Here is a 10216-nt window from a genome sequence, read left to right as displayed (position 1 = left end):
TTAGATGGAATCCACTTCCTGTTTGTCTTTCTTTGAGGCCTTCAGGGTCCTGCAGGACCAAGTGCCGATTACTACATTTTTATCCATCATCATGCATGTTTTTGTTGATCCAATCAACATCCATTGCTATCCATTAGCAAAAAGTATTCATGCTAACATTATAGCAGTAAACTTTAATGCATTTCATTGGGATTTTATGTTGTAGGCCAGCACAAGGTATTGCTCAATTGTAATACAGCTCAAATTTCTTACAAATTACAATCTAAAAAGTGTGGTGAGCATTTGTATTCAGCTGCTTGAGTCAATACTTTGTATTAACGCCTTTCGCTACAACTACAGCTTTAAGACTGGTTGGTGTACTGTACACCAACCAGTCTTCCACATTTACAAATTTAGCTCCAGCTCAGTATGATTGGGTGGAAAGAGTTTGTGAAGATCAGGTGGACCTCCACCTCCAGCGTTTAGTTGTCTACAACCTAAAACAGGTTTTCTTGCCTACTTTGTGTTGGTCTAGCACATACAAATCTAATAAAAAGCGATCGGGTTTGTGGTTGCTACATGCCTAGAGGTTTTAATGGGGGCGAACACATTCGCAACACCTCTCACATCACACGTGTGCAGCTCAGTTTGTGTTGCCACAGTCTATAGTTTCAAACAACAATCATCCAGGACGTCAAAGTGTCTGATTTAGGCAAGTATCGGATTCCTGAAACGGCCGGAACAGACGCGGACGGCTCTCCTGACACCAAACATAAACCTTTTAATTACAGCTAACATGGCTGATGAGTTTGAGGCCTGATTACTTGGCCTTCATTAGTCAGATTGTGAGCCATAGTGACTCCCACAGGAGCTGTTTGGCAAATCTAAACACCGCCAGCTTCTCTGTTAAGCAATTACATTGACCCTAAAAGACGTCCAAACAGGTGCGCGCGCCCACACGCTGCGCACACAGACCGACGTGCGTGCACGTGGGCATTTTATCAACCCGAATCGGCTGAATGTTGGGATTTCAGTCTGTTCCTTAATTTGCAGAAAGAGTCTGACTAAAAAGGAAACAGTGATAAAAATGTGCCGAGCTCCACTCGGTGCAGCCGCGCTTCGTCATGATGACTCCATGTTAGCCGGGCCACCTCGACGACGCGGCGGGTTTGTTTCGCATCATGGCGGCCTGGCGGTTGTCACTGCGCCGGGGGAGGGAGCGTCCCGCCTCGGGCCACAGGCGGCGATCAGCCCCGTCGGGAACAAACTGCGTCTGCATCGTGCGGTCAGGATCTGGCCGTTGTTCGGGTGAGTGAATCAGACGCGGTGACACGCGCGCGGACGTTCGGTTTGCACAACGCTCACGGAGCACTTCCTGTGTCGTAATTTGCTGGCGCGCGAGGCCGCGCGCTCGGGCTGATGCAGGTGGAAAGTGTTGTTGACGGGCTCTTTGTGCTAATCTGCAACGTTGAGCTTCAACACACCGGGCCCCGCAGCAGCAGCGGCGGCGGCAGCCTTGCAGCTATTTTTAGAGGAGCACAGCTGCTCCTCAGCACCCACCGTGAAACCAGCCATTCATCCCTGATTTATGACACGAGGCCATGAGAAACTGCTGCGCTGTATTTGCCACCCAGATACTTTAGAAGTCCTACTTTTTTTTTTTCTTTTTTTTCCCCCACATCACTTTTCTTTTTGTACCACTGTTGGAGGCAATTATCAGTTACTGCCCGTGGATGTTGAAACCACAAGTCCAAAACGTCCGGTGCTGCAGAGGTGACTCAGGGTCTAGTCACAGGACCACCTGGAGGCCAAGACAAGTTCAGCCCTTGTGGCTGGCTGCTCCCCCACACCAGCGCGTGCCCCTGTTTCACGTCGGCTCAGCAGTACTTTGTAACCTCGGTGATGACATCGGTTGTTTATCAGAGGAAAATAAATACTTCCAGTTCCTCCCGGTGTTTGCTTGTACGACCAGAGAAAGGATTTCTGAGACTTTGTGTTTTGTACCAAAAAGACAGATGTGTCCTTTTGTTAGCTGCCTTTGACACTTTGTCTTAGAGTGTCACATGGTTGTGGTAAATGTCCTTAAGACGGGGTGTGTGTGTGTATGTGTGTGTGTGACTGTCATCAGTGGGCACAAAATGAACTGATGCCTCAGCAGCAGATAAACATGAAGGGATATTTCAGGAGTTTTGAAGTGAATTTCTGTTAAAAGGCCCGGAGAAGCTAATGCAGCGCTTCTACCCAGATTATTTGATCCCTGAGGCTGAAGCTATAGCAGCTGGTTTGAGGGAAGCCATTTTGGTTAAAAGCTAAAACCTTCATGAATTATATAAAGTAACTTGATGACCTATGTAACTTTTTAATATACTTGCACCAAAAGAAAAATGTACATGCCAACTTGAATCAGTGTTTTCTTTGGTTCTGGCCAGTGGTTTTCCACCAACGTTGCCCAACTTGCAAGTCTCATGAGGGTTTCTGCATCACACCATTAAACCGGCTGCTGCCACACTAGCAGCGTAGACAATGTAAACGAATAGGCACTCCAGCTATCAGCAGAAGTCTGTCGTCTTGTGCCCAACAAATAATGCTAAATTAATTTGGTCAAAATCCCTCTGGTTGTGCAAAAACATTGACATTTTCACAAACTACCAAAATAAAACGATATTTGGTGTTTTGCAAGCCGAGAGGAAAGGGAAAGGAAAAGTTTGTGGTTAGCTCAGCTGGATCAAAACGTCTCGGGGGGAAAAACTTAAATCTTTTGCCGTGTGTTTCGTACGTTTTGTGACCAGTAGGTGTTATTACTCACTACCCAGCAGTTTTGTTGATTATTATGTTATTATTTCATGGCTTTTTAAACCAGGACTCATGTTGCCATCTTGACTGCTCTGTTTGTTCTGCTGCACCCAGGTCTGCAATAAGGTCCTGATTCATAATGTGTCCTTCATGTTTTTGTTTTTTTTCCTACTGCAGCACATGTTCAGGCGTTTATTAAAACAGTTTGTTTCTGTGCGCTGTGTGCTCGTTTTCCTCGTATCTCCCTGTGCCGTGCTGGCTTCATGCATGCTCCCGAGTTTTACTCTGACGGCATCTTTGCGTTGCATTTCTGTTTTGCTTGTTTATAATTTATCTGATTTCCAAGCGCTTAAAGGGCATCAGGTCCCCTGAGTTGCAGTGACTTGACAGGAAGAAGACCAAATAGTTAACCGGATAAGTAAGAAACATTACAATCAACGGCCTCTTTGTGACGGCCTCATATTATTGATTACATTTAGTTTTTTGTTTTTTCTTCACTCCTTCGTCCTTTTCTCAAACTGTCTCTATACATATCAGTATGAATGTATACCCGTTATGGTCACAGATCCTGTACTTTCCGAATTTGATTTCGGTTGAAACGTAACAGGGTTTAACTAAATATTAAACATTCATTTATCCATGATCGTGGCGCTTATAGAAGGTAAAGTAACCCGAGGATTGCGATTTTTAATTGACTAAACATAAAATGAGCCACGATTCTCTCACAGTTTGCGGGGAAGGCTGCGCATCCAGGAACAAATGGCGTCCAATGGGGCTTCTTGCTACTGTGTAATAAAACCCCAATTCCAAAAACAAAACTATAAATCTAATGAAACTAATAAAACTGAAAACAAATCAAAATCAGTCACTGCAATTTAATGCCACTAGCTCGCTTCTGACAAACGAAACACCCCCCAAAGCAATAAATTAATCCTCAGACCTGGGATTTGACCAAATTATATTTAGTGTGTTAAATTGGCTTAATTTTCTAATTATTTTAGTGAATTTTACTTTCTTCCGTCTTACTTTGCATCAGACTCTGACCAAAAATGCTTTTTAACGTTCAGTTCTCTGTAAGTGTTTCTCACAGGAAGATCGTTCTTGAGAAACTCCCCTTTTTTCCTCCGTTTTCTGTGGAAATAATCTCCCATTTTGTAAATTACTGTGGATGCGAACGTGAAAATTGCACAAATGTTTGTAAAATGACTTGTGAAACGAAACCTGACTTATTTGAAACTGCTGCCGTTGAACATGCAAGAAGAATTGGATAATCTGTTTTTATTATTTTTTATTCTACTAAATGTGGACTCCAGGAGTCTGTTGGTAAGAAATGAAAGGTTTATAACCTTCTAACAGAGCCTCACTTTTTTAAAATCCCAAACTAGCCCTTTAAGTTCAGCTTATCAAAGTCCGTTTGTCATCTGCATTATTTAAAAGGACACCTTATCAGTGAGGACCAGCTTGTCTTAGCCTCCTGCGCCGCGTGCACAACACAATAATGTTCTATGCTGTTCCACATTAGCCCTGGTGTCTGTTTCAGCAGCTCTCTATCCATGTATTGATGCGTGTCTTCCATCGATCCCAGCAATGATTTGCCATGCAATCCATTATCCATCTGTCTGCTTCGGCTGCCTCTTAAATGATCCATCAGCTTGAGCTATTAACAGGAGTAGTGGTGAAGTCCAAAGGTTGTTGGTGGCCCACATTTAAGGAGAGCCGCCTGTTTTGTGGCGGCTTGCATTTTAATTTGCAGGACATTCACGGAGCAACAGCACTCGGTGTTTATTTTAAATGCTGTAATTACGGTGGTAGAAATGCTGGTGTTCAGCCATTAGCGGCGGCGCTTGAGCCAACAAATTAAGCAATAAAATCATATTTTTGCAAATCCCACATCATTTAAAATGAAGCTTTAAGCCTTTTGGTAGCTGTCTGTTTTGCTTTTTATGTGCTATCATTACTGAATCAATCAGTCAACAACATGACTGGGCATTTTTTCTTTTTTCCTTCTAGCTGGAATGAAAGTGCACCGATGACGGTCTCCAGCAGAGGCCAGAGATGGGACTAATGTGAGCGTTCACAAACCCAGAACACTGATTCAGGCCAAAATGTGGGAAAAAATCTCAGATATCTACAACGCAGTTTAAAAGGCTGTAAAAAGTATTTGCCCCTTTCACAAAATTTTCTATTTTTTTTTCTCTCATTTTCATATAGCAGATTAACAAACATTTGTATATAACACAGAGACAGAGTAGGTAGTTAAAAATTTGTTTAGATGGTTTCATTTAATGAGAAAAAGTAGTCCAAACCAACGTATGGAAAAAAAAAAATAAAATAAAAAAATTGCTCCCTAACCCTAATAACTAGCTGTGCCGCCGCAGGAAGCAACATTAGCCACCAGACGTTTGTGATTATTTGTTCCCACTGCAGAAATTAAAATAAACATAGGTCCACCACAGTTTGCTACTGTTGATGCGAGGAGCGGCCATATTGAAACGCAGAGTCGACCTTCCAAGTCGTAACTGGGGGTAGTCGGAGTTGCATCCACTTTCTCAGTTCCAACTACAACTGGGACGCAGCACGACGTTCCTTCAAAGTAAACTCGTTCGCTTATGCTAGCAGTAGCCTGTTAGCTGTTAAGTAGTTAGCACAAGTTAGCAGGAGCTAGCTATGTTCAACAGTAAAACAGAGACTTGGTTATAAAGTAAATACAGACAGGATAGGGTTCACTCAGTGTAATTGGTTCTATTTTGGTGCGACCCAAATGTACACACACCTGAAGTAGGTGAATGAGAGAAAAACATTTTTTTTAAGACGAGCACAAACTTTACAGAAATGACACGGAGGACAGGACATCAAATCAGGGTGTTTTTACACCCTTTTTATCACAGAATGAAACTTCACACAAAAATCATTCATTTTATCCAAATATTACCATTTGAAATACTGGATCATAGACTCCTCTTTTCACCCCACTGTTTGGTACGTTCAGTGTCAGACCTTCTCCTTGTGAGGTCATCCACACAATCGACTCGCTGCTGTGGATGTCACAAGCATTCTACGCTGTTTCTCCATATTTTGGGATCCATTTTGTTTCCCTTAAACAAGACGTCGACTTTAGGTTGTCCTCACTTGCTTCATTGGTGCATCACTTTCCACTGCATATGGTTTCTGCTAATATGCTTTTCTCCCTGCGTGGATAAGACGGTACGGATAATGGATGGATTGTACTCTTTGGACCGCATATTCAAAAAGTAATACGAATTATTTAGTAAATAGTCACCCTTTCACATTTGTCTTTGCTTTCTGTTTTCAAAGCCACAACAGTGAAAGAAGCAATTTTTGTATTTTCTGTCCCTGCATGTCATTCTCTGTCTTTACTCTATTTTCATTAAAACTTCATACATGAGTAGGAAAAATAAATAAATAAAGGTAAATAGTATCAATAGAAAAATAAGGCTGCTTTGTGGAGATTTGTTAGCGTGGCAAGTCCTTTATCCAGAGCCAGAGACTTCCTTTTAACTTCCTTTTGATGTTGATTTTGACACTACTGCCACCTACTGACGTAGGTATTACATCATTTCTGAATCCAGAGGCTGTGCAGAAGCACTTTTTTTTCCTCTGAAATTGAGAATAGCTGACCGTATCTCAGAGATTACAGTAAAATAGACAATATATGTAAATTCACAACAAAAAAAAGTTGAAAAATGCTTGGTCATCAATCTGAAACAAGTCGAGGTTCCTGTGACATTTTGCAGTTGTCACCTGACCACAGCAATAAACAGAGAAATCCACCACACACACACAATTTTACTATAAAATTTCTGAAATACATTTGAATTTTTTATTTTTTTTTAATCCACACCAGCAAAAGTGTGCAGAGATTCTTTTTTTTTTTTAATGCTTCATTATTTGAGAAGCATGCGGATTGGGCTTTTTTGGGGTAATGCTTGCGTCTTACTGTGAGAACACACTTTTGAAGAAACAAAGAAAATACCACCAGGCAAACACAGATGTGACACATTCAAGACGGGCGAGAAGGAGCGGAGGGAAGGAGAAGAGGGGGAGTTCAGATTGAGATGCAAGATGGATTCATATGTATTCATGAATTCAGTCAGAAAAGTCAAACGGAAGCAGTATGATAATCTCGCAGTAATTGCATTTTCCCTCCAACAATTTCTTTTCTTTCTTTCTGTTTTTGGGGAGGAAAGCTGAGAGCCACATCCTGAGACATGCGACGGGGGGAAAAGAAGCGGCATAGAGGAAAAGTCGCAGCATGTAATGGCGGTCAATCCTCACCAGGGTCAAGTGGCGGTTCCGCCAAACGCAGTGGCGTCACGGAACAGGATGATGGCTATCCTTAGTTATTGGGTGGCCACTTATATCTTTAATTGCAAAGCAGACGGCAGATAATGGCAGTATTGACTAACAACGCTGAGTCTCAATCAATCAATCAATCAATCAATCAATCAATCAAATTTTATTTGTATAGCACATTTCAGCAGCAAGGCATTTCAAAGTGCTTTACATCATATCAAACACAGAAACACAATGCAACATAGAATCAACAATCAAAACGGTCAGGTTCCATCAATACATTTGTAATTGATTACGTTTCAAATACAATTCTAAACAGGTGGGTTTTTAGTTGAGTCTGCATCCATAAAAGGTTTACCTGTTACACTCCTACTGTGTTATATGGAACAAAATACCTATTGCTATTTTTATTCCCACTCACAATCACACAGTTTAAAACAATGTAGGCAGCATTTTAATGGGCTTCTGGCACAAGGCTCCATACACGTCTTTCACGGAATTTCGCTCTGGGACTCTGTCGTCCCTCACGGATTCTTGTGCAATTTCAACATAGAATCAACAATCAAAACATGACATTAAGTCAAGTTCCATCAATAAATTTGTAATTGATTACATTTCAAATACAATTCTAAACAGGTGGGTTTTTAGTCGAGATTTAAAGGAAGTCAGTGTTTCAGCTGTTTTACAGTTTTCTGGAAGTTTGTTCCAAATTTGTGGTGCATAGATGCTGAAAGCTGCTTCTCCTCGTTTGGTTCTGGTTCTGGGGATGCAGAGCAGAACCAGAACCGGAAGACCTGAGAGGTCTGGAGAGTTGATACAACAACAGCAGATCTTTAATGTATTGTGGAGCTAAGCCGTTCAGTGATTTATAAACTAACAACAGTATTTTAAAGTCTATTCTTTGAGCTACAGGGAGTCAGTGGAGGGATTTTAAAACTGGTGTTATGTTGCTCTATCTTCCTGGTTTTAGTGAGAACGCCAGCAGCAGCATTCTGGATCAGCTGCAGCTGTTTGATTGATTTGTTGGACAGACCTGTGAAGACGCTGTTGCAATAATCAATACGACTGAAGATGAACGCGTGGATGAGTTTCTCTAGATCTGGCTGAGACATTAGTCCACATTTATCTTCTGCTACAGTGAGGACAAAGAGGTGGATTTATTAAGAGTTACTGTATAATATCCTGATGAGACAAGAAACATACACTCACCATCCAGTTTACTGTGTACACTTTGACTTCAGAACCGCATTAACTCTTCGTGGTGTAGACTTAACGAGTTTACGCCGAAATGTGTACGAAAACATTTTGGTTCATATTGACATGATGGCATCCCACAGAGGCCACAGATTTTTTGGCTGCACACCCGTGATGAAGTTTCCTGTTCCTGCACTGACAGGTCTAAAGAAGGTGTCCCCCAAAACCCTCGCACCACCAACAACATCCTGAACGATTGATTTAAGACACGAGGGATCTATCTCGACATGTTTACCCCAAGTTCTGACATTACAATCTGAACAGTGTAGCGGAGGTCAAGACTCAAGGGCACATTCAACATTTTCCAAGCTGGCATCATGGTTTTCTGCAGATTACACCGGCTCAAATTTCAGACTTTTTAAAACCATCAAGAGTGCAATTTAAGACCTGCATCTCCACAGAAATGTACAAACTTTGTCCAGCCAACTGGCGATTAAATTTGGATATCCTAGCTATTTAGCTAGCAAAGGTATGCTAACATTGAGTTACAGGTAGTCAACCGCACAGAACCCAATGAAGATGTTTGTGTGTCATGCAAACTTTTGGCTGATGGAAAGGTTCCACGAGAAAAAAAATACATTGGATATACAAGATTAAATAGTCGTGTCAAGACAAAATGTAAAGGCCTGCACCTCTTTGACCTTTGACATCAACAGTGCATTTACAACTGGCTCTCGGTGGATATTTTCACTTTGTGAGACCACTTGATGTAACCCTAAAAGAAACTCCCAGCAAATACTCAGACCAGCTCATCCGTGTTAAACCGGTTTTTCTTCCACGACACCTGGGCGCGCGCCTGTCGTGTGCAGCCGTGTGATTGGTCGATGCACTATTTAAGCTAACAAGCAATCCTTTCACTTATTCGACAGTTTGATCTCATGTCCAGACCTCTGACTTAAGCGAACATATATATATTTTTTTTGCAGAGTTTTCCTACTCTGCTCACGTTTCCCCCCCGCGGGGCTTTGAGGGACACCATTTTCAGTTTTCAGGGCTTCAAAAAAAAAAAAGAAACATCCAGAGGACCTTTTTTTTTTTATTTCAAAAATACTGTCAGGCCTGTGTCATACATGTCAGTTCACTGAATAAATGTCAGCATCCTCTCGTCTGAAAAGTGCTGACACCGCTGCCCTGCTGTCCAGCGGCGCGCTTCAGCTGCGTGAACTTGGATTTAGCTCAAGGGTATAGCCACCCTGCTAATGCGATGTAGCCCGGAGAAGGAAACAAATTGGCCTGACGTCTCATACGCTGCCTTGTCTTGATTGTGTGATGGCTTCTGCTGCTAATGTGTTACGATGGGTAGACCTGTGCGTGGAGGGAGACAGATGTGTGTGTGTGTGTGTGTGTCTCTCTCTGTCTCTCTGTGTGTGTGTGTTAGAGAGGGGGAGATAGAGAAAGAGAGGGAGGATGGGGGGAAGGGGCTCAGTCTGCAAGATCAGCACAAGTGGAATTGCATTGATTCAGTTAACTGCAGAGTTGGAGCGTGATGTGGAATTCTGTTTATCAAGGGTGGAGTTTACACGCTCGCCTCCATTTTGATCCCATTTTCTTCACCGTATTCATAATCAGTCCCGGCTGTCTTACTCCAAGCACCAAAACAGTAGATCAGCTTTATGCATATCGCTTAGCTCCACCTGGAGGTTCAATAAAATTAGCAAAAAACAAAAAACAAACGTGTTTCTTACTAATTTGACAGCTCGGATTAAACGTCTACTTAATATGATGCATTGTGTGTATGCATTACTCTGCTGTAAAGCAAATAAAAGGAGTGCTGGCACGAGTCGCCGTATATGTGATGGCACTAGCAGATCCACACTGCAAACATCATCATAATCTGTATTAATCTTCGAGATCAGAGGCAAACAAGCAACATGGC

At 42.1% G+C, this 10216-nt stretch overlaps 1 long non-coding RNA gene across 1 annotated transcript; it reads left to right on the top strand.

The window, feature by feature from the left end:
- The first annotated feature begins 556 nt into the window (after positions 1 to 556).
- On the top strand, positions 557 to 6134 carry LOC114135965 (uncharacterized). Its single transcript, XR_003593708.1, has 2 exons — positions 557 to 1287; positions 4783 to 6134. It is a non-coding gene; the product is annotated as an uncharacterized LOC114135965 (long non-coding RNA).
- The last annotated feature ends 4082 nt before the right edge of the window (positions 6135 to 10216 follow it).

The sequence above is a fragment of the Xiphophorus couchianus genome, chromosome 20, assembly GCF_001444195.1.
Source record: "Xiphophorus couchianus chromosome 20, X_couchianus-1.0, whole genome shotgun sequence".
Taxonomy (NCBI): Eukaryota; Metazoa; Chordata; class Actinopteri; order Cyprinodontiformes; family Poeciliidae; genus Xiphophorus; species Xiphophorus couchianus.
Note: the sequence above shows the minus strand (reverse complement) of the source record. Positions and strands in the feature narration are given on the sequence as shown.